We start from the raw sequence: 21490 nt of genomic DNA on the forward strand, positions 1-21490 counted from the left end.
ACTCAGGTTAATGGTCCCTACTCAAACCTTAGCTTATACTCAGGTTAATGTTCTCTACTCAAACCTTATACTCAGGTTTATGGTCTCTACTCAAACCTTAACTCCCTCTGTGATGAGGTACTGGTCTGCAACCTTTAGCCATCTCGTTATCGAGGTAAGCTGGTCTGGTCTCAAACGGCCCTCTTGTTATCGAGGTAAGCTCGGTCTGGTCTCAAACCTTGGCCCTCTCGTTATCGAGGTAAGCTCGGTCTGGTCTCAAACCTTGGCCCTCTCGTTATCGAGGTAAGCTCGGTCTGGTCTCAAACGGCCCTCTCGTTATCGAGGTAAGCTCGGTCTGGTCTCAAACCTTGGCCCTCTCGTTATCGAGGTAAGCCACCACCACCACCTTCTATGACATCACTTCATCACCCTGACAACTGACCCCCCCCACCCCCCATTTAGCTTTATTTGTGTTGTTTAAACGTTAACTAAAGTTTGAAAAACAAAGTAAAATTGTATTTTTTTCTAGATGTAGAGGATGTGGGGTGTGGTCAGTTGTCAGGGTGATGAAGTGATGTCATAGAAGGTGGTGGGGGTCTGCTGATAGAAAACCCAGGTGGGGGTTTTATTCGGAACATCGAAAAAGGGCTGTCTCATGACGTCAGGTCCTGTCCCATGACGCCAGGTCCTGTCTGTGCCCCTGGGGGGGAGCGTGCCAATGACTTAGTGAAACTTTAAACAGAAATACAATCCTCTCACATTAACATCATTACCCAGCATCACGTCATTTCACAAATAGTTTCATCTTTACTTATTCATTTGATACAACAATTAGATGTAAGCCTCATAACTGAGGCTTTTGTATAAACAGCGTTATGGTAATGTGGCCGTATTGTCTCTTAATGAGTTTCACAAAATTGTACAAAACGGACCAGTTCGTAGCTGGATTCTTCGCCGATCTTTTATACATTCTAAAGAACAAAAATATTTTGTCCGGACCTCTAGTTCTGTGAGGTGGAAGAAATTCCTTTGTTCTCTCTATGAAAACTCACTCTCTACTGTGGCCATGAGGAGAGGATCTCCTCCAGGAATTTACGACCTCTCTGACCACAGCAGCCTGGGTGTAGGAGACAGAGAGAGATGGTGCAGAGGTAGGGGGGGAGGGTGCTCGCTGTGTCCAACGTCATGACAGGACACCTTCTCATTCAAGGGTTTTTCTTGATTTTTTACTATTTTCTACATTGTAGAATAATAGTGAAGACATCAAAACTATGAAATAACACATATGGAATCATATAGTAACCAAAAAAAAGTTTATTGAGATGTACCCCTAGAAATGTACCCCTAGAAAGATATTAGACTAGATTGAGATGTACCCATAGAATGATTTTGCCATGTCATTACATGCGACCCAAAAAATCATTATATTCCAACAGTAATGAAAACAAATGACATATCTATATTCTAAGAGTGTTACATAATATATTACATTTAATAATAACAAGACAAGTACAAACCAGGCGAGGCTCTACAACAGTATTAAAACATTGTAGAGGTCCACATTAGTCCCTCAGACACTTTGACACTTCAGTGATATGCCCAAAATAACACATTTAAATGTAAATATAGTTACAGCAGTTAATAATTAAAGAGGGAACTAGATCAAATAATTAAAAAAAAAAAACAAACCAATTGTACAAAGTACAATAGGAACGTTTTTGTTTCTTTCAGTTATTTTCAGTATAAAAATGTGACTGATAAATAGTGTGCAAGTGCGAATACATCATGAATTGATGTCTGTGAGAGCCTATAAGTGTTAAATAATAGTAACTTGAAAGATAAGGGCCCTAGCTTCCATCAAATCAGCTGTTAACCAGAGGTAGCCGACACCCGCATAGCTGGTGGGAGGTGTAGCTGAATCAAATCAGCTGTTAACCAGAGGTAGCCGACAGCTGGTGTTTTGGTACCGTCTGAAGTGTAGCTGATCCAAATCAGCGGTCAAATCGGTAAGCAGCAGCTCTTTGTCACGAAAAGTACACCGGCCCTACTCGCATTACAAGTTCACAACGAGGAAAGTGTGTAGTTTTATATAGAAAATATTTGACGCTCAATTTTGTAAAATCATGATAATCAATGATTATCATTATCAACCAAATCGAGGTGTTGATTACATCTCACATTCCAGTGTTCCAACAAGGCTTTATGGGATTTATGTTAATGCGTCTTCGTGCAGCCAATGGCAATGTCCGCTTTAGGTATATTCAAACAGCTCTTCATTTTTTGATTTAACTAGGCAAGTCTTATAAATAATAATTTGTTCTTAACTGACTTGCCTAGTTAAATAAAAATAAATAAATCCACAATCGGTTCCCGGGAATATACCTAAAGCGGACATTGGCTGCACGAAGACACATTAACAGAAATCCCATGCAGCCTTGTTGGAATAAGTTAAAATAAAATAGACAGAGCTATGGATGCAAGGACTGACCATCCATGATATCAGAATTATAGTTTTAATAATGTTTTAAAGCTATACAGTGTTTGTTTGCATTGTTTAGAAACATTGGAGTAAAACAAGCTTATATTTTGGGTTCTGATGAGGTAGGACAGTTGAGCTAAACTCATGAGGCATTCATATGTTATATTCTTCTAGAATCAATGGGTAGATATAATTAATTTATAAGTAAACAAAATGGGTGTAGCAACTAAGGATTCTAGCTTTAAGGCTGTATCTATGAGAGCTGGGAAACCGTTGATTGGTTAAACCAATGCCACAGCAGCTATGCCCCAGGCTATTGGTTAGTCAGCAGCTATCAGAACCACAGCAGCTATGCCCAAGGCTATTAGCTAGCCTAGCAGCTAGCAGAGCCACAGCAGCTATGCCCCAGGCTATTAGCTAGCCAGCAGCTGTACCATTAACAGAGCCAAACTGAGAGGCAAGGCAGCCAGAGAGAAGGCAGTGGGTTGGGGAGCACTTCCTGATGTGGTTGATGACCCTGAAATAGTAGCTGCACCAGGAGTGGTGGTGGTGACAGCTGCTGCAGGAGTGGTGGTGGTGACAGCTGCTGCAGGAGTGGTGGTGGTGACAGCTGCTGCAGGAGTGGTGGTGGTGACAGCTGCTGCAGGAGTAGTGGTGGTAACAGCTGCTGCAGGAGTGGTGGTGGTGACAGCTGCTGCAGGAGTGGTGGTGGTGACAGCTGCTGCAGGAGTGGTGGTGGTGACAGCTGCTGCAGGAGTGGTGGTCGTGACTGCTGCTGCAGGAGTGGTGGTGGTGACAGCTGCTGCAGGAGTGGTGGTGGTAGCAGCTGCTGCAGGAGTGGTGGTGGTGACAGCTGCTGCAGGAGTGGTGGTGGTGACAGCTGCTGCAGGAGTGGTGGTGGTGACAGCTGCTGCAGGAGTGGTGGTTGGTGACAGCTGCTGCAGGAGTGGTGGTGGTGACAGCTGCTGCAGGAGTGGTGGTGGTGTGACAGCTGCTGCAGGAGTGGTGGTGGTGACAGCTGCTGCAGGAGTGGTGGTGGTGACAGCTGCTGCAGGAGTGGTGGTGGTGACAGCTGCTGCAGGAGTGGTGGTGGTGACAGCTGCTGCAGGAGTGGTGGTGGTGACAGCTGCTGCAGGAGTGGTGGTGGTGACAGCTGCTGCAGGAGTGGTGGTGGTGGACAGCTGCTGCAGGAGTGGTGGTCGTGACTGCTGCTGCAGGAGTGGTGGTGGTGACAGCTGCTGCAGGAGTGGTGGTGTGAGCAGCTGCTGCAGGAGTGGTGGTGGTGACAGCTGCTGCAGGAGTGGTGGTGGTGACAGCTGCTGCAGGAGTGGTGGTGGTGACAGCTGCTGCAGGAGTGGTGGTGGTGACAGCTGCTGCAGGAGTGGTGGTGGTGACAGCTGCTGCAGGAGTGGTGGTGGTGACAGCTGCTGCAGGAGTGGTGGTGGTGACAGCTGCTGCAGGAGTGGTGGTGGTGACAGCTGCTGCAGGAGTGGTGGTGGTGACAGCTGCTGCAGGAGTGGTGGTGGTGACAGCTGCTGCAGGAGTGGTGGTGGTAACAGCTGCTGCAGGAGTGGTGGTGGTGGCAGCTGCTGCAGGAGTGGTGGTGGTAGCAGCTGCTGCAGGAGTGGTGGTGGTAGCAGCTGCTGCAGGAGTGTGGTGGTGACAGCTGCTGCAGGAGTGGTGGTGTGACAGCTGCTGCAGGAGTGGTGGTGGTGACAGCTGCTGCAGGAGTGGTGGTGGTAACAGCTGCTGCAGGAGTGGTGGTGGTGACAGCTGCTGCAGGAGTGGTGGTGGTGACAGCTGCTGCAGGAGTGGTGGTGGGTAGCAGCTGCTGCAGGAGTGGTGGTGGTACAGCTGCTGCAGGAGTGGTGGTGGTGACAGCTGCTGCAGGAGTGGTGGGTGGTGACAGCTGCTGCAGGAGTGGTGGTGGTGACAGCTGCTGCAGGAGTGGTGGTGGTGACAGCTGCTGCAGGAGTGGTGGTGGTGACAGCTGCTGCAGGAGTGGTGGTGGTGACAGCTGCTGCAGGAGTGGTGGTGGGTGACAGCTGCTGCAGGAGTGGTGGTGGTGACAGCTGCTGCGGGAGTGGTGGTGGGTGACAGCTGCTGCAGGAGTGGTGGTGGTAGCAGCTGCTGCAGGAGTGGTGGTGGTAGCAGCTGCTGCAGGAGTGGTGGTGGTAGCAGCTGCTGCAGGAGTGGTGGTGGTAGCAGCTGCTGCAGGAGTGGTGGTGGTAGCAGCTGCTGCAGGAGTGGTGGTGGTGACAGCTGCTGCAGGAGTGGTGGTTGGTTGACAGCTGCTGCAGGAGTGGTGGGGTGAGCTGCTGCAGGAGTGGTGGTGGTGACAGCTGCTGCAGGAGTGGTGGTGGTGACAGCTGCTGCAGGAGTGGTGGTGGTAGCAGCTGCTGCAGGAGTGGTGGTGGTAGCAGCTGCTGCAGGAGTGGTGGTGGTGACAGCTGCTGCAGGAGTGGTGGTGGTGACAGCTGCTGCAGGAGTGGTGGTGGTGACAGCTGCTGCAGGAGTGGTGGTGGTGACAGCTGCTGCAGGAGTGGTGGTGGTGACAGCTGCTGCAGGAGTGGTGGTGGTGACAGCTGCTGCAGGAGTGGTGGTGGTAGCCTGCTGCAGGAGTGGTGGTGGGTAGCAGCTGCTTGCAGGAGGGTGGGTTGTGAGCAGCTGGCAGGAGATGGTCGTGGTGGGACAGCTGCTGCAGGGAGTGGTGGTGGTGACAGCTGCTGCAGGAGTGGTGGTGGTGACAGCTGCTGCAGGAGTGGTGGTGGTGACAGCTGCTGCAGGAGTGGTGGTGGTGACAGCTGCTGCAGGAGTGTTGGTGGGTAGCAGCTGCTACAGGAGTGGTGGTGGTGACAGCTGCAGCAGGAGTGTAGTAACAACATTAAGTCTGACATTTTAAATAGGAAATTTACTTGAGAAGTATTTTTTTAAACCTTTAATACACAACAAGTTTGCATTTCCTGCTGAACAGGAAATGTGCTGCAACAACAGGGGTATGAAATTAACATCTATAGGCTGATAAGGACATAACCCTTTTTTCTGGCTGTAGTGGTTCGAATGTGGCTGTGCATCCCCTTAAGAGATATAGAACGTTTTAACCCAATGAAAGGTTAACGACTAAGGAACACACACACAGACACACACACAGACACACACACAGACACACACACACACACACAGACACACGCACACACACACACACACACACACACACACACACAGTGTATTACCTGCTAGCAGGAGGAGAATCATCAGAGGCTTCATATCCATGTCCTTTTATGTCTCTGTAGAGGTGAACCACACAACATCAATCATCAATGAACCCCATTGGATCTTCCATTAACAGCTGTTGAAGGATGATGTCATTACACACACACAACATCAATCATCAATGAACCCCATTGGATCTTCCATTAACAGCTGTTGAAGGATGATGTCATTAGCAATCCCATAATACTTCCAGTTGTATTAACAGTGTCCCTTATGTGTTTACCAGTAGGTGTCTTTTCAGCCTGCTTCCAATGTCTTCAGCCCTCTGCTCTGCTTTCACTGTAGATTACTGTATTATTATTAATAGTATTATTATTATTACTATTATACTTATTATCATCATTATTATCATTATTATTATTAATATTACTGTTATCATTATTATTATTATCGCTATTATTATTATTTTCATTAATGTTATCGCTGTTATTATTAGGATTGTTATTACAGTATTATTATTATTAATATTATTATTGTTAACATTATTATTATTGCTATTATTACTTTTAATATTATTATCAATATTATCATCGTTATCATTATCTTCATTATTATTATCAGAATTATTATTATTACTATTATTATTATTATTATTATTATTATCATCACTATTATTAATATTATCATTATCGTTATTATCATTATTATTATAATCATTGTTATTATCATTCTTATTATTATTATTATTATTATTATCATCACTATTATTAATATTATCATTATCGTTATTATCATTATTATTATAATCATTCTTATTATCATTCTTATTATTATTTATTCATCATCATTATCATTATTATTATTATCATCATCACTATTATTATTGTCATTATCATTATTAATATCATTATTATAATTATCATCATTATTATTATTACATCATTATTAGTATTGTTATTATTATTGATATCATCATTGTTATTATCATTATTATTATAATTAGTTTCATCATTATCATCCTCATTATTATCATCATCATCATCATCATCATCATTATTATTATTATCATTATAATTATTATCATCATTATTATTATCATTATTATCATTATTATCATTATTATCATTATTTTTATCATTATTATTATCATTATTATCAATATCATTATCATAATAATATTAATAATAATGATGATGATCATGATCATTATCGTTATCGTTATTACTATAATTATCATTATTATTAACATCATTGTTATTATCATTATTGTTATTATTATAATTATTATCATTATTATTATTATTATCATCATTATTAATAGCATTATTATTATTATTAATATCATCATTATTATTATTATTATCATTATTATTATTATTATCATCATTATTAATATCATTATTATTATTATTACATCATTATTAGTATTATTATCATTATTGATATCATCATTGTTATTATCATTATCGTTATTATTATAATTATTATCATTATTATCATTATTATTATCATTATTATCATTATTATTATCATTGTTATTTTTATTATCATTATCGTTATTATTATTAATGTAATTATTATTAATTTTATTATTATCATTATCATTACGATCATTTATTTAACCTTCTACAAGTATAGCACACTACTTAGGCACCCTATTCCATATAGACAGTATAGTGCACTGCTTAGGCACCCTATTCCCTATATACAGTTTATTTTAAGGAAACCTTTATTTAACTAGGCAAGTCAGTTAGAATAATTATTATTTACAATGACGGCCTACACCGGCCAAACTCGGACGAGTGGGACTCCCACTCACGGGCCAGTTGTGATCCAGCCAGGATTATCTGAAGTCAGTTATTCAGTGTGTAAGTTATCTTAAAGTCATTGATTCAGTGTGGTAATTTTAATCTTATTCAGGGTGGGAATTATCTTAACCAATTTAAGTGGAAGTGGGTCCAACCTGTTTCTTTCTCCCCTCCTGTGCCGACCACACTCCCTTTCATCTCTCTCTCTCTCTCTCTCTCTCTCCCCATCTCTCTATCTTTCTCTCTGTCTCTAAATTGTGAATTTGATTGGCCCTGGTGAAGCTACAACAACAATTCTGCACCGCTTTAAAAATATCCCGTCAAGCAATCACCTACATCTATGGGTTTATACCTATAGCATCCCATTAATAACAGATGGCAACAGTTAACCTACATCTATGGGTTTATACCTATAGCATCCCATTAATAACAGATGGCAACAGTTAACCTACATCTATGGGTTTATACCTATAGCATCCCATTAATAACAGATGGCAACAGTTAACCTACATCTATAGGTTTATACCTATAGCTTCCCATTAATAACAGATGGCAACAGTTAGCCTACATCTATGGGTTTATACCTATAGTATCCCATTAATAACAGATGGCAACAGTTAGCCTACATCTATGGGTTTATACCTATAGCATCCCATTAATAACAGATGGCAACAGTTAACCTACATCTATGGGTTTATACCTATAGCATCCCATTAATAACAGATGGCAACAGTTAACCTACATCTATAGGTTTATACCTATAGCATCCCATTAATAACAGATGGCAACAGTTAGCCTACATCTATGGGTTTATACCTATTGTGTCCCATTAATAACAGATAGAGCTTTCAATTGCATATTTAGGTCTAGGACCACTAATGTCTACAAAATAGGAAGAACAATATAAATACAATTTGAACAAGCAAACATTACAATCAAATTCACTGAAGCTACTTCTTACCTGAGAATATCAGAGACGTTGTTTCAGCAAGAACCTGCGGTTTGTGGACTACTCAGATGAGAAAGTACGCATCAATAACTTCACCTCTCTTTCTGAGAACTAAAGATGATCAACTCCTGGGCAGAGAGGGGTTTTGTACGATGACGGAAAATGAGACTTGGAATTTGTTTCTAACTTGCGGGACTCGTTTTTCCACTGCCATTCATGAGAGTCAATCACGCCTTTCAATAAAATTTATCCACCTACAAGACGCGCAAAACGACTAACCAAAATCAAAAAGTGACTCTTAGACTACCTTAACCAAAAACCCCACCCTCAGTGTTATGATGTTTGTTCAAACCCAGCTGAAAACAAACAACAAATACAAAGTGAGGGATCAATCACATTTATTCATAAAGCCCTTCTTACATCAGCTGACGTCACAAAGTGCTGTACAGAAACCCAGCCTAAAACCCCACACAGCAAGCAATGCAGCTGTAGAAGCACAGTGGCAAGGAAAAACTCCCTAGAAAGGCAGGAACCTAGGAAAAAACCTAGAGAGGAACCAGGCTCTGAGGGGTGGACCTGTCCTGTTCTGGCTGTGCCGGGTGGAGATTAGAAACCTAGAGAGGAACCAGGCTCTGAGGGTGGACCAGTCCTCTTCTGGCTGTGCTGGGTGGAGATTAGAAGCCTAGAGAGGAACCAGGCTCTGAGGGGTGGACCAGTCCTCTTCCGGCTGTGCTGGGTGGAGATTAGAAATCTAGAGAGGAACCAGGCTCTGAGGGGTGGGCCAGTCCTCTTCTGGCTGTGCTGGGTGGAGATTAGAAACCTAGAGAGGAACCAGGCTCTGAGGGGTGGGCCAGTCCTCTTCCGGCTGTGCCGGGTGGAGATTAGAAATCTAGAGAGGAACCAGGCTCTGAGGGGTGGGCCAGTCCTCTTCCGGCTGTGCCGGGTGGAGATTAGAAACCTAGAGAGGAACCAGGCTCTGAGGGGTGGGCCAGTCCTCTTCTGGCTGTGCTGGGTGGAGATTAGAAACCTAGAGAGGAATCAGGCTCTGAGGGGTGGACCAGTCCTCTTCTGGCTGTGCCAGATAGAGATTTAAGAGTAGGCTACATGTGGCCATTAAGGTCCCATGAACAGGTCAGGGTTCAATAGTCGCAGGAAGAAGAGGAGGGGAGATAGGGAAGATAGAAACCAGTTGGACAGTCTGGGAGCAAACCTAAGAACACACAGTACCCTACATCAGACAGACTGACCTTAGCTCCCTGGCTATGCTATACTGGGCTCTGAGACAAGGGGGTTCAGGGCCCGTCTAAAGTTAGCCACGGACAGGGCCAACCAAGCAGGATACAGCCCCAACACCAGTAGAGGGATATCAACAGACCATAGCCCACAAAGATTTGACAGTGTAGGGGGGGGGGGGTGTAAAAACAGACAGGTTATGTATGTGCTGTGTGTGCTGTGTGTGTGTTTACACCTGTTCCTGTGTAACCGATGTGTGCCCCTATTTCCACGGTTACGGTTAGGCCTGTTGCTGTGTAACCGATGTGTGCCCCTATTTCCACGGTTACGGTTAGGGCTGTTGCTGTGTAACCGATGTGTGCCCCTATTTCCACGGTTACGGTTAGGGCTGTTGCTGTGACCGTATTACCACCACACTAGCAGTCATGAGTCATGACCGCTGTCAAATTCCATATCTTGGTCATCTCCTCTAATGCACGCTGGAAATGCATTGGTAGTACCCAACTCACTAACGACCATCAGGTCCTAATGTCCTGGTACCCAACTCACTAACGACCATCAGGTCCTAATGGCCTGGTACCCAACTCACTAACGACCATCAGGTCCTAATGTCCTGGTACCCAACTCACTAACGACCATCAGGTCCTAATGTCCTGGTACTCAGGGCTTTACTGTCCCTCCATCAGGTCCTAATAGCCTGGTACTCAGGGCTCTATTGTCCCTCCATCAGATCCTAATAGCATGGTACTCAGGGCTCTATTGTCCCTCCATCAGGTCCTAATGGCCTGGTACTCAGGGCTCTATTGTCCCTCCATCAGGTCCTAATAGCCTGGTACTCAGGGCTCTATTGTCCCTCCATCAGGTCCTAATGGTCTGGTACTCAGGGCTCTATTGTCCCTCCATCAGGTCCTAATGGCCTGGTACTCAGGGCTCTATTGTCCCTCCATCAGGTCCTAATGGCCTGGTACTCAGGGCTCTATTGTCCCTCCATCAGGTCCTAATGGCCTGGTACTCAGGGCTCTATTGTCCCTCCATCAGGTCCTAATGGTCTGGTACTCAGGGCTCTATTGTCCCTCCATCAGGTCCTAATGGCCTGGTACTCAGGGTTCTATTGTCCCTCCATCAGGTCCTAATGGCCTGGTACTCAGGGCTCTATTGTCCCTCCATCAGGTCCTAATAGCCTGGTACTCAGGGCTCTATTGTCCCTCCATCAGGTCATAATGGCCTGGTACTCAGAGCTCTATTGTCCCTCCATCAGGTCCTAATGGCCTGGTACTCAGGGCTCTATTGTCCCTCCATCAGGTCCTAATAGCCTGGTCCTCAGGGCTCTATTTTCCCTCCATCAGGTCCTAATGGTCTGGTACTCAGGGCTCTATTGTCCCTCTACCAACTCTGACATCAAATGCAGTTGAAAATCACATCTATACTGTCAGATAGAGCAGCATGATTACAGTTCTCTAGACTGTCAGATAGAGCAGCATGATTACAGTTCTCTATACTGTCAGATAGAGCAGCATGATTACAGTTCTCTATACTGTCAGATAGAGCAGCATGATTACAGTTCTCTATACTGTCAGGTAGAGCAGCATGATTACAGTTCTCTATACTGTCAGATAGAGCAGCATGATTACAGTTCTCTATACTGTCAGATAGAGCAGCATGATTACAGTTCTCTATACTGTCGGATAGAGCAGCATGATTATAGTTCTCTAGACTGTCAGATAGAGCAGCATGATTACAGTTCTCTAGACTGTCAGATAGAGCAGCATGATTACCGTTCTCTATACTAAACCTCTAGTGAATGGTCCATAGAGTAAATATTTGTGTGAACATAAGATTCAACAACTGAGACATAAACTTAAAAAGTTCCACAGACATGTGACTAACAGAGATTGAATAATATGTCCCTAAACAAAGGTGTGGTCAAAATCAAAAGTAACAGTCAGTATCTGGTGTGGCCACCAGCTGCATTAAGTACTGATGTACTGCACCAGATTTGTCAGTTCTTGCTGTGAGATGTTACTCCACTCTTTCACCTAGGCACCTGCAAGTTCACGGACATTTCAGGGGGGAATGGCCCCAGCCCTCACCCTCCGATCCAACAGGTCCCAGACGTGCTCAATGGGATTGAGATCTGGGCTCTTCGCTGGCCATGGCAGAACACTGACATTCCTGTCTTGCAGGAAATCACGCACAGAACGAGCAGTATGGCTGGTGGCATTGTCATGCTGGAGGGTCATGTCATGATGAGCCTGCAGGAAGGGTACCGCATGAGGGAGGAGGATGTCTTCCCTGTAATGCACAGCGTTGAGATTGCCTGCAATGACAACAAGCTCAGTCTGATGATGCTCCACCTCCAAATCGATCCCGCTCCAGAGTACAGGCCTCAGTGTAAAGCTCATTCCTTCGATGATAAACGCGAATCCGACATCACCCCTGGTGAGACAAAACCGCGACTTGTCAGTGAAGAGCAATTTTTGCCAGTCCTGTCTGGTCCAGCGATGGTGGGTTTGTGCCCATTGGTGACGTTGTTGCCTGTGATGTCTGGTGAGGACCTGCCTTACAACAGGCCTACAAGCCCTCAGTCCAGCCTCTCTCAGCCTATTGTGGACAGTCTGAGCACTGATGGAGGGATTGTGTGTTCCTGGTGTAACTCGGGCAGTTGTTGACATCCTGTACCTGTCCCGCAAGTGTGATGTTCGGATGTACCGATCCTGCGCAGGTGTTGTTACACGTGGTCTGCCACTGGGAGGACAATCAACTGTCCGTACTGTCGCCCTGTAGCGCTGTCTTAGGCATCTCACAGTACGGACATTGCAATTTATTGCTCGTGCCACATCTGCAGTCCTCATGCCTCCTTGCAGCATGCCTAAGGCACGTTCACGCAGATGAGCAGGGACCCTGGGCATCTTTCTTTTGGTGTTTTTCAGAGTCAGTAGAAAGGCCTCTTTAGTGTACTAAGTTTTCATAACTTTGACCTTAAATGCCTACTGTCTGTAAGCTGTTAGTGTCTTAACGACCGTTCCACAAGTACATGTTCATTAATTGTTTATGGTTCATTGAACAAGCATGGGAAACAGTGTTTAAACCCTTTACAATGAAGATCTGTGAAGTTATTTGGATTTTTATGAATTATCTTTGAAAGACAGGGTCCTGAAAAAGGGACGTTTCTTTTTTTGCTGAGTTTATATATTAAATAATAGGTCTGACTCAGATCACTGGCATACATGTGACAGTAAGAACCCAACTGACCTGTTCTAGAATCCTCATGTGATAGTAAGAAACCAACTGACCTGTTCTAGAATCCTCATGTGACAGTAAGAAACCAACTGACCTGTTCTAGAATCCTCTTAACAACACAAACAGTCAGGGCCCAACCTTACCCAGAAACACACAGGCTATTATAAAGCATCCATTCCCCAGTAACCCAGAGGCACATACTTCCCACAAAACCATCTCAGAACTGTTCACATCCTGTTTAGCCACCTTGTTGGGCGGAACAAAAGATAAACAGCATTCACAAAGCTGTAATTATCCCTCCGTCTCCTCCCACCACGTCATGGGCTCCACCCCTCCCTCCCTTCCACTCCTCCCTCCCACTCCTACCACAACCCCTCCATCCCCCCTCCATCCATCACCCCTCCCTCCCCCCTCCTTCCACCCCTCCCTCCCTCCCCCTCCTTCCACCCCTCCCCCTACCTGTATCAGGCTGCAGGTAGCTGGAACAGTGTGTGTGTTCACCTGTATCAGATTGCAGGTAGCTGGAACAGTGTGTGTGTTCACCTGTATCAGGCTGCAGGTAGCTGGAACAGTGTGTGTGTGTTCACCTGTATCAGGCTGCAGGTAGCTGGAACAGTGTGTGTGTGTTCACCTGTATCAGGCTGCAGGTAGCTGGAACAGTGTGTGTGTGTTCACCTGTATCAGGCTGCAGGTAGCTGGAACAGTGTTTACCTGTATCAGGCTGCAGGTAGCTGGACCAGTGTGTGTGTTCACCTGTATCAGGCTGCAGGTAGCTGGACCAGTGTGTGTGTTTACCTGTATCAGGCTGCAGGTAGCTGGAACAGTGTGTGTTCACCTGTATCAGGCTGCAGGTAGCTGGACCAGTGTGTGTGTTTACCTGTATCAGGCTGCAGGTAGCTGGAACAGTGTGTGTTCACCTGTATCAGGCTGCAGGTAGCTGGACCAGTGTGTGTGTTTACCTGTATCAGGCTGCAGGTAGCTGGAACAGTTTGTGTGTTCACCTGTATTTGGCTGCAGGTAGCTGGAACAGTGTGTGTGTGTTCACCTGTATCAGGCTGCAGGTAGCTGGAACAGTGTGTGTGTGTTCACCTGTATCAGGCTGCAGGTAGCTGGAACAGTGTTTGTGTTCACCTGTATTTGGCTGCAGGTAGCTGGAACAGTGTGTGTGTTTACCTGTATCAGGCTGCAGGTAGCTGGAACAGTGTGTGTGTTCACCTGTATCATGCTGCAGGTAGCTGGAACAGTGTTTGTGTTTACCTGTATCAGGCTGCAGGTAGCTGGAACAGTGTGTGTGTTTACCTGTATCAGGCTGCAGGTAGCTGGAACAGTGTGTGTGTTCACCTGTATCATGCTGCAGGTAGCTGGAACACTGTGTGTGTTCACCTGTATCAGGCTGCAGGTAGCTGGAACAGTTTGTGTGTACACCTGTATCAGGCTGCAGGTAGCTGGAACAGTGTGTGTATCAGGTAACAACACATATAATCGGATGGGGCCACAGTGTCTTCTGATCCCTCCTGTCTCAGCCTCCAGTATTTATGCTGCAGTAGTTTATGTGTCGGGGGGCTAGGGTCAGTCTGTTACATCTGGAGTATTCTCTTGTCTTATCCGGTGTCCTGTGTGAATTTAAATATGCTCTCTCTAATTCTCTCTTTCTCTCTTTCTTTCTTTCTCTCTCTCGGAGGACCTGAGCCCTAGGACCATGCCTCGGGACTACCTGGCATGATGACTCCTTGCTGTCCCCAGTCCACCTGGCCATGCTGCTGCTCCAGTTTCAACTGTTCTGCCTGCGGCTACGGAACCCTGACCTGTTCACCGGACGTGCTTGTTGCACCCTCGACAACTACAATGATTATTATTATTTGACCATGCTGGTCATTTATGAACATTTAACATCTTGACCATGTTCTGTTATAATATCCACCCGGCACAGCCAGAAGAGGACTGGCCACCCCGCATAGCCTGGTTCCTTTCTAGGTTTCTTCCTAGGTTTTTGGCCTTTCTAGGGAGTTTTTCCTAGGGAGTTTTTCCTAGCCACCGTGCTTCTTTCACATGCATTGCTTGCTGTTTGGTGTTTTAGGCTGGGTTTCTGTACAGCACTTTGAGATTTCAGCTGATATACGAAGGGCTATATAAATACATTTGATTTGATTTGATTTGATACAACAACACATATTGTGTGCTCCTGGGTGTGTCTCTCTCTCTCTCTGTGTGTGTGTGTGTGTGTGTGTGTGTGTGTGTGTGTGTGTGTGTGTGTGTGTGTGTGTGTGTGTGTGTGTTACTCATGGGAGAGGTATTTGCTGACGTTGTTGGAAACTCTGAAGAGCATGCAAGCTTTTTTTAGATGCTCCCCTCTCCTCACATGGATCTGAAATCAATCAATCAAAACATGAATACATCAATCAATCAATCAATACTTAAACCAACCAACCAACACATCAATCGATACATAAATCAACCAATACATCAATCAACCAACCAATACATCAATCAACACATCAATGAACCAATACATCAATCAATACATATATGAACCAAAACATCAATCAATACATCAATCAATACATCACCCAACACATCAATCAACCAACAAATATATCAACCAATCAACCAATACATCATTCAACCAATACATCAAACAACCAAAATATCAATCAACTAGTCAATACATCATTCAACTAATACATCAACTATATATCAACCAATACATCAACCAATCAACCAATATATCAACCAAACAATACATAACTCAACATATCAACCAATCAATCAACCAACCAATACATAAATCAAGCAACAAACACATCAATTCACCAACCAATACATCAGTCAACCAACCAATATATCAATCAACCAATACACCAATCAACCTATCAATACATCAATAAACCAATACATCCGTCAACCAGCCAATACATCCATCAACCAAAACATCAATAAACTAATCAATACATCAACCAACCAATACATCAACCAACCAATACATCAACCAACTAGTAATTCAATCAACCAATACATCAACCAACCAACCAATACATCAATCAACTATTAAACATCATTCAACCAACCAATACATCAACCAATCAATACATAAACCAACCAATACATCAACCAATCAATCAACACATCAACCAACCAATACATCAACCAACCAAGACATCAATCAACTAACTAATAAATCAACCAGCAAATACATCAACCAACAAATACATCAACCAACCAACCAAATCATCCGTCAACCAACCAACACAACAATCAACTAAAACATCAATCAACCAATCAATACATAAACCAACCAATACATCAACATATACATCAATCAACCATCCAATACATCAACCAATACATCAACCAACCAATACATCAATCAACCAACCAACCAATAAATCAACCAACCAATACATTAGTAAACCAATACATCAATCAACCAACAAATACATCAATCAATACATCAATCAACCAATCAATAATCAACTAACCCACCAATACATCAATCAACCAATACGTCAATCAACCAACCAATACATTAACCAATACATGAACCAATACATCAATCAACCAAAAAAATCTATCAACCAACCAATACATCAATCAACCAACAAATAAATCAACAAATACATCAACCAAGCAACCAAAACATCAACCAATGCATCGACCACTACATCAACCAATACATCAACCAACCAATACATCAACCAACATACAAATACATCAATCAACCAACCAATACATCAACCCACCAATACATCAATCAACCAATCAACACATCAACCAACCAAAACATCACCCAACCAATACATCAATCAACCAACTATAAATCAACCAATATATTAATCAACCAACCAATACATCAGTCAACCAACCAATCCATCAACCAATACATCAATTAACCAACAAATAACTCAACCAACCAATACATCAATCAACCAACAAATAAAACAATCAACCAATACATCAATCAATCAATCAAGCAGGTAGCTGGAACAGTGTGTGTGTTTATCTGTATCAGGCTGCAGGTAGCTGGAACAGTGTGTGTGTTTATCTGTATCAGGCTGCAGGTAGCTGGAACAGTGTGTGTGTGCACCTGTATCAGGCTGCAGGTAGCTGGAACAGTGTGTGTGCGCCTGGGTGTGTCTCTCTCTCTCTCTGTGTGTGTGTGTGTGTGTGTGTGTGTGTGTGTGTGTGTGTGTGTGTGTGTGTGTGTGTGTGTGTGTGTGTGTGTGTGTGTGTGTGTGTGTGTGTGTGTGTGTGTGTGTGTGTGTGTGTGTGTGTGTGTGTTATGGGAGAGGTATTTGCTGACGTTGTTGGAAACTGAAGAGCATGCACGCTTTTTTTAGATGTTTCCCTCTCCTCACATGGATCTGAAATCAATCAATCAAAACATCAATACATCAATCAATCAATCAATACATAAACCAACCAACCAATACATCAATCAACACATCAATGAACCAATACATCAATCAAGACATATATGAACCAAAACATCAATCAATACATCAATCAATACATCACCCAATACATCAATCAACCAACCAATATATCAACCAATACATCATTCAACCAATACATCAAACAACCAAAATATCAATCAACTAGTCAATACATCATTCAACTAATACATCAACCAATATATCAACCAATACATCAACCAATCAACCATATATCAATCAATACATCAATGAACCAACCAATACATCAACCAAACAATACATAATTCAACATATCAACCAATCAACCAACCAACCAACACATAAATCAAGCAACAAACACATCAATTTACCAACCAATACATCAGTCAACCAACCAATATATCAATCAACCAATACACAAATCAACCTATCAATACATCAATCAACCAATACATCAGTCAACCAACCAATACATCCAACAACCAAAACATCAATAAACCAATCAATACATCAACCAACCAATACATCAACCAACTAGTAATTCAATCAACCAATACATCAACCAACCAACCAATACATCAATCAACCAGCCATTACAACATCAACAAACTACTAATTCAATCAACCAATACATCAATCAAACAAACAATACATCAATCAATTATTAAACATCATTCAACCAACCACTACATCAACCAATCAATACATAAACCAACCAATACATCAATCAATCAATCAATACATCAATCAACCAACCAATACATCAACCAACCAAGACATCAATCAACTAACCAATACATCAGTCATCCAATGCATCAATCAACAAAACAATACATCAGCCACCCAATACATAAATCAACCAATACATCAACCAACCCACCAACCAATACATCAACCAATCAACAAATACATCAATCAACCAATGCATCAATCAACCAACCAATACATCAATCAACCAATGCATCAATCAACAAACCAATGCATCAACCAACCAATACATCAACCAACCAATACATCAATCAACCAACCAATACATCAATCAACCAACCAATGCATCAATCAAACACCAAAGCATATATCAACCAACCAATACATCAACCAATACATCAATCAAACAATATATCAACCAATACATCAACAAATCAACCAATACATCAATCAACCAACCAATACATACATTAATAAATAAACCAACCAATACATCAACCAATACATTCATTTTTAAATCAACAAACCAATACATCAATAAACCAACTGATATGTTAATCAACCAACTAGTACATCAATCAACCAATACATCAATCAACCAACCAATACATCAATCAGCTAATTCATCACTCAACCAATACACCAAACAATACATCAATCAATAAATACTTCAACAAATCCATTAATCAATACCCCAACCAATAGATCAACCAACCAATACATCAACCAATACATCAACCAACCATACATCAATCAACCAACCAATATATCAACAAACCAATAGATTAGTAAACCAATACATCAATTAACCAACAAATACAGCAATCAATACATCAATCAACCAATACATAAATCAACCAACCAATACATCAATCAACCAACCAACCAATACATCAACCAATCAGCAAATAGATCAATCAACCAATGCATCAATCAACAAAAAAATACATCAACCAACAAAAACATCAACCAATACATCAACCAATACCTCAACCATCCAACACATCAATCAACCAACCAATGCATCAATCAAGCAACCTTTACATCAACCAATACATCAATCAACACATCAATTAATACATCAATAAACCAACCAATACATCAACCAATACATCAACCAATACATCAACCAACCAATACATCAACCAACCAATACATCAACCAACCAATACATCAATCAACCAATACATAAACCAATCAACCAATAATCCATCAACCAATACATCAACCAACACATCAATCAACCAATACATCAATCAACCAACCAATACATCAACCCACTAATACATCAACCAACCACCAAATCATCCATCAACCAACCAACACATAAATCAACCAATACATCAATCAACCAATCAATACATCAACCAACCAATACATTAATCAACCAATCAACACATCAACCAACCAATACATTAATCAACCAATTCAAAAATCAACCAACTATAAATCAACCGACTAATAAATCAACAAACTAATACATCAACCAACCAATACATCAATCAACCAACCAATACATCAACCACCAAAACATCAATCATCTAATCAACACATAAATCAATCAACACACCAACCAATACATTTATCAACCAATTGTCACGTCCTGACCAGCAGAGGGAGTAGTTGTTTAGCATTTTGGTCAGGACGTGGCAGAGGGATGTTTGTTTTGTATGGTGGGGGTTTTGTGTGTGTGTTAGAGAAGGGTGTTTGATTTATGTGTTCCTGGGTTTTGGGTGTATGTTCTAGGTTAGTTGTTCTAGGTTGAATCTCTGCATGTTGTCTAGTTTAGGTTTTCTATGTTTAGGTTTGGGTGCTGGACTCTCAATTGGAGGCAGGTGTTTCTCGTTGCCTCTGATTGAGAGTCCTATATATGGGTAATTGTTTGGTTTAGTGTTTGTGGGAGATTGTTTCTTGTTTTGCCTGTGTGAGCCTTACAAGACTGTTTTGTTGATAGTTCGTTCTTCGTTTGTTATTTTGGTGTTTTCTTGGTTCAAATAAATATCAAGATGAGCATCCACATTCCTGCTGCGTTTTGGTCCTCCATTCCAGACGACAACCGTGACACCAATCAACACATCAACCCACCAATACCTCAACCAACCAACCAAATCATCCATCAACCAACCAACACATCAATCAACCAATACATCAATCAACCAACCAATACATCAACCAATACATCAATCAACCAACCAATACATCATCCAACCAATACATCAATCAACCAACCAATACATCAATCAATACATCAATCAACCAACCAACAAATACATCAACCAATCAGCAAATACATCAATCAACCAATGCATAAATCAACAAACCAATACATCAACCAACCAAAACATCAACCAACACCTCAACCATCCAATGCATCAATCAATCAACCAATACATCAATCAAACAACCAATGCATATATAAACCAACCAATACATCAACCAATACATCAACCATCCAATATATCAACCAATATATCAACCAATCAACCAATACATCAACCAATACACAAATCAACCAACCAAAACATCAACCAATACACCAATCAACCAACCAATACATCAACCAATACACCAATCAACCAACCAATACATCAATCTACCAATCAACACATCAACCAACAAATACATCAATCAGCTAATTCATCACTCAACCAATACACCAAACAATACATCAATCAATACATGAATTAATAAATACTTCAACAAATGCATCATTCAATACATCAACCAATAGATCAAACAACCAATACATCAACCAACCAACCAATACATTAATAAACCAATACATCAATTAACCAACAAATACATCAATCAATACATCAATCAAACAATCAATAATCAACTAACCCACCAATACATCAACCAACCAATACATCAATCAACCAACAAATACATCAACCAACCAATACATTAATAAATCAATACATCAATCAACCATCAAATTCATCAATCAATACATCAATCAACGAATCAATAATCAACTACCCCACCAAATCATCAACCAACCAATACGTCAATCAACCAACCAATACATTAACCAATACATCAATCAACCAACCAATACATCAACAATACATCAATCAACCAACCAATACATCATCCAACCAATACATCAACCAATGCATCGACCAATACATCAACCAATATATCAACCAACCAACCAATACATCAACCAACCAATACATCAAAAACCGATACATCAACCCATCAAAACAAAAACCAACCAACCAAATCATCCATCATCCAACCAAAACATCAAGTAACCAATACATCAATCAACCAATCAACACATCAACCAACCAATACATCAACCAACCAATACATCAACCAATACATCAATCAACGAACAAATACATCAACCAACCAATACATCAATCAGTCAACCAATACATCAATCAACCAATCAACACATCAATCAATCAACACACCAACCAATACATTAATCAACCAATCAACACATCAACCCACCAATACA

The 21490-nt window shown here is 42.1% G+C and overlaps 2 long non-coding RNA genes across 3 annotated transcripts; both read right to left on the reverse strand.

Moving 5' to 3' along the window:
* Positions 1–5288: 5288 nt before the first annotated feature.
* LOC115184280 (uncharacterized) lies at positions 5289–8824 on the reverse strand. Of its 2 annotated transcripts, none has more exons than XR_003874254.1 (3): positions 8441–8824; positions 5692–5881; positions 5289–5317 (listed from the first exon to the last, which is right to left on the reverse strand). It is a non-coding gene; the product is annotated as an uncharacterized LOC115184280 (long non-coding RNA). The 2 variants fall into 2 exon arrangements; XR_003874253.1 differs by having other exon boundaries at positions 5290–5317; positions 5692–5745.
* On the reverse strand, positions 7723–8342 carry LOC115184277 (uncharacterized). The gene is made up of 2 exons (XR_003874250.1): positions 7890–8342; positions 7723–7831 (listed from the first exon to the last, which is right to left on the reverse strand). It is a non-coding gene; the product is annotated as an uncharacterized LOC115184277 (long non-coding RNA).
* Positions 8825–21490: the final 12666 nt, after the last annotated feature.

This window comes from Salmo trutta, unplaced genomic scaffold, assembly GCF_901001165.1.
Source record: "Salmo trutta unplaced genomic scaffold, fSalTru1.1, whole genome shotgun sequence".
Classification (NCBI taxonomy): domain Eukaryota; kingdom Metazoa; phylum Chordata; class Actinopteri; order Salmoniformes; family Salmonidae; genus Salmo; species Salmo trutta.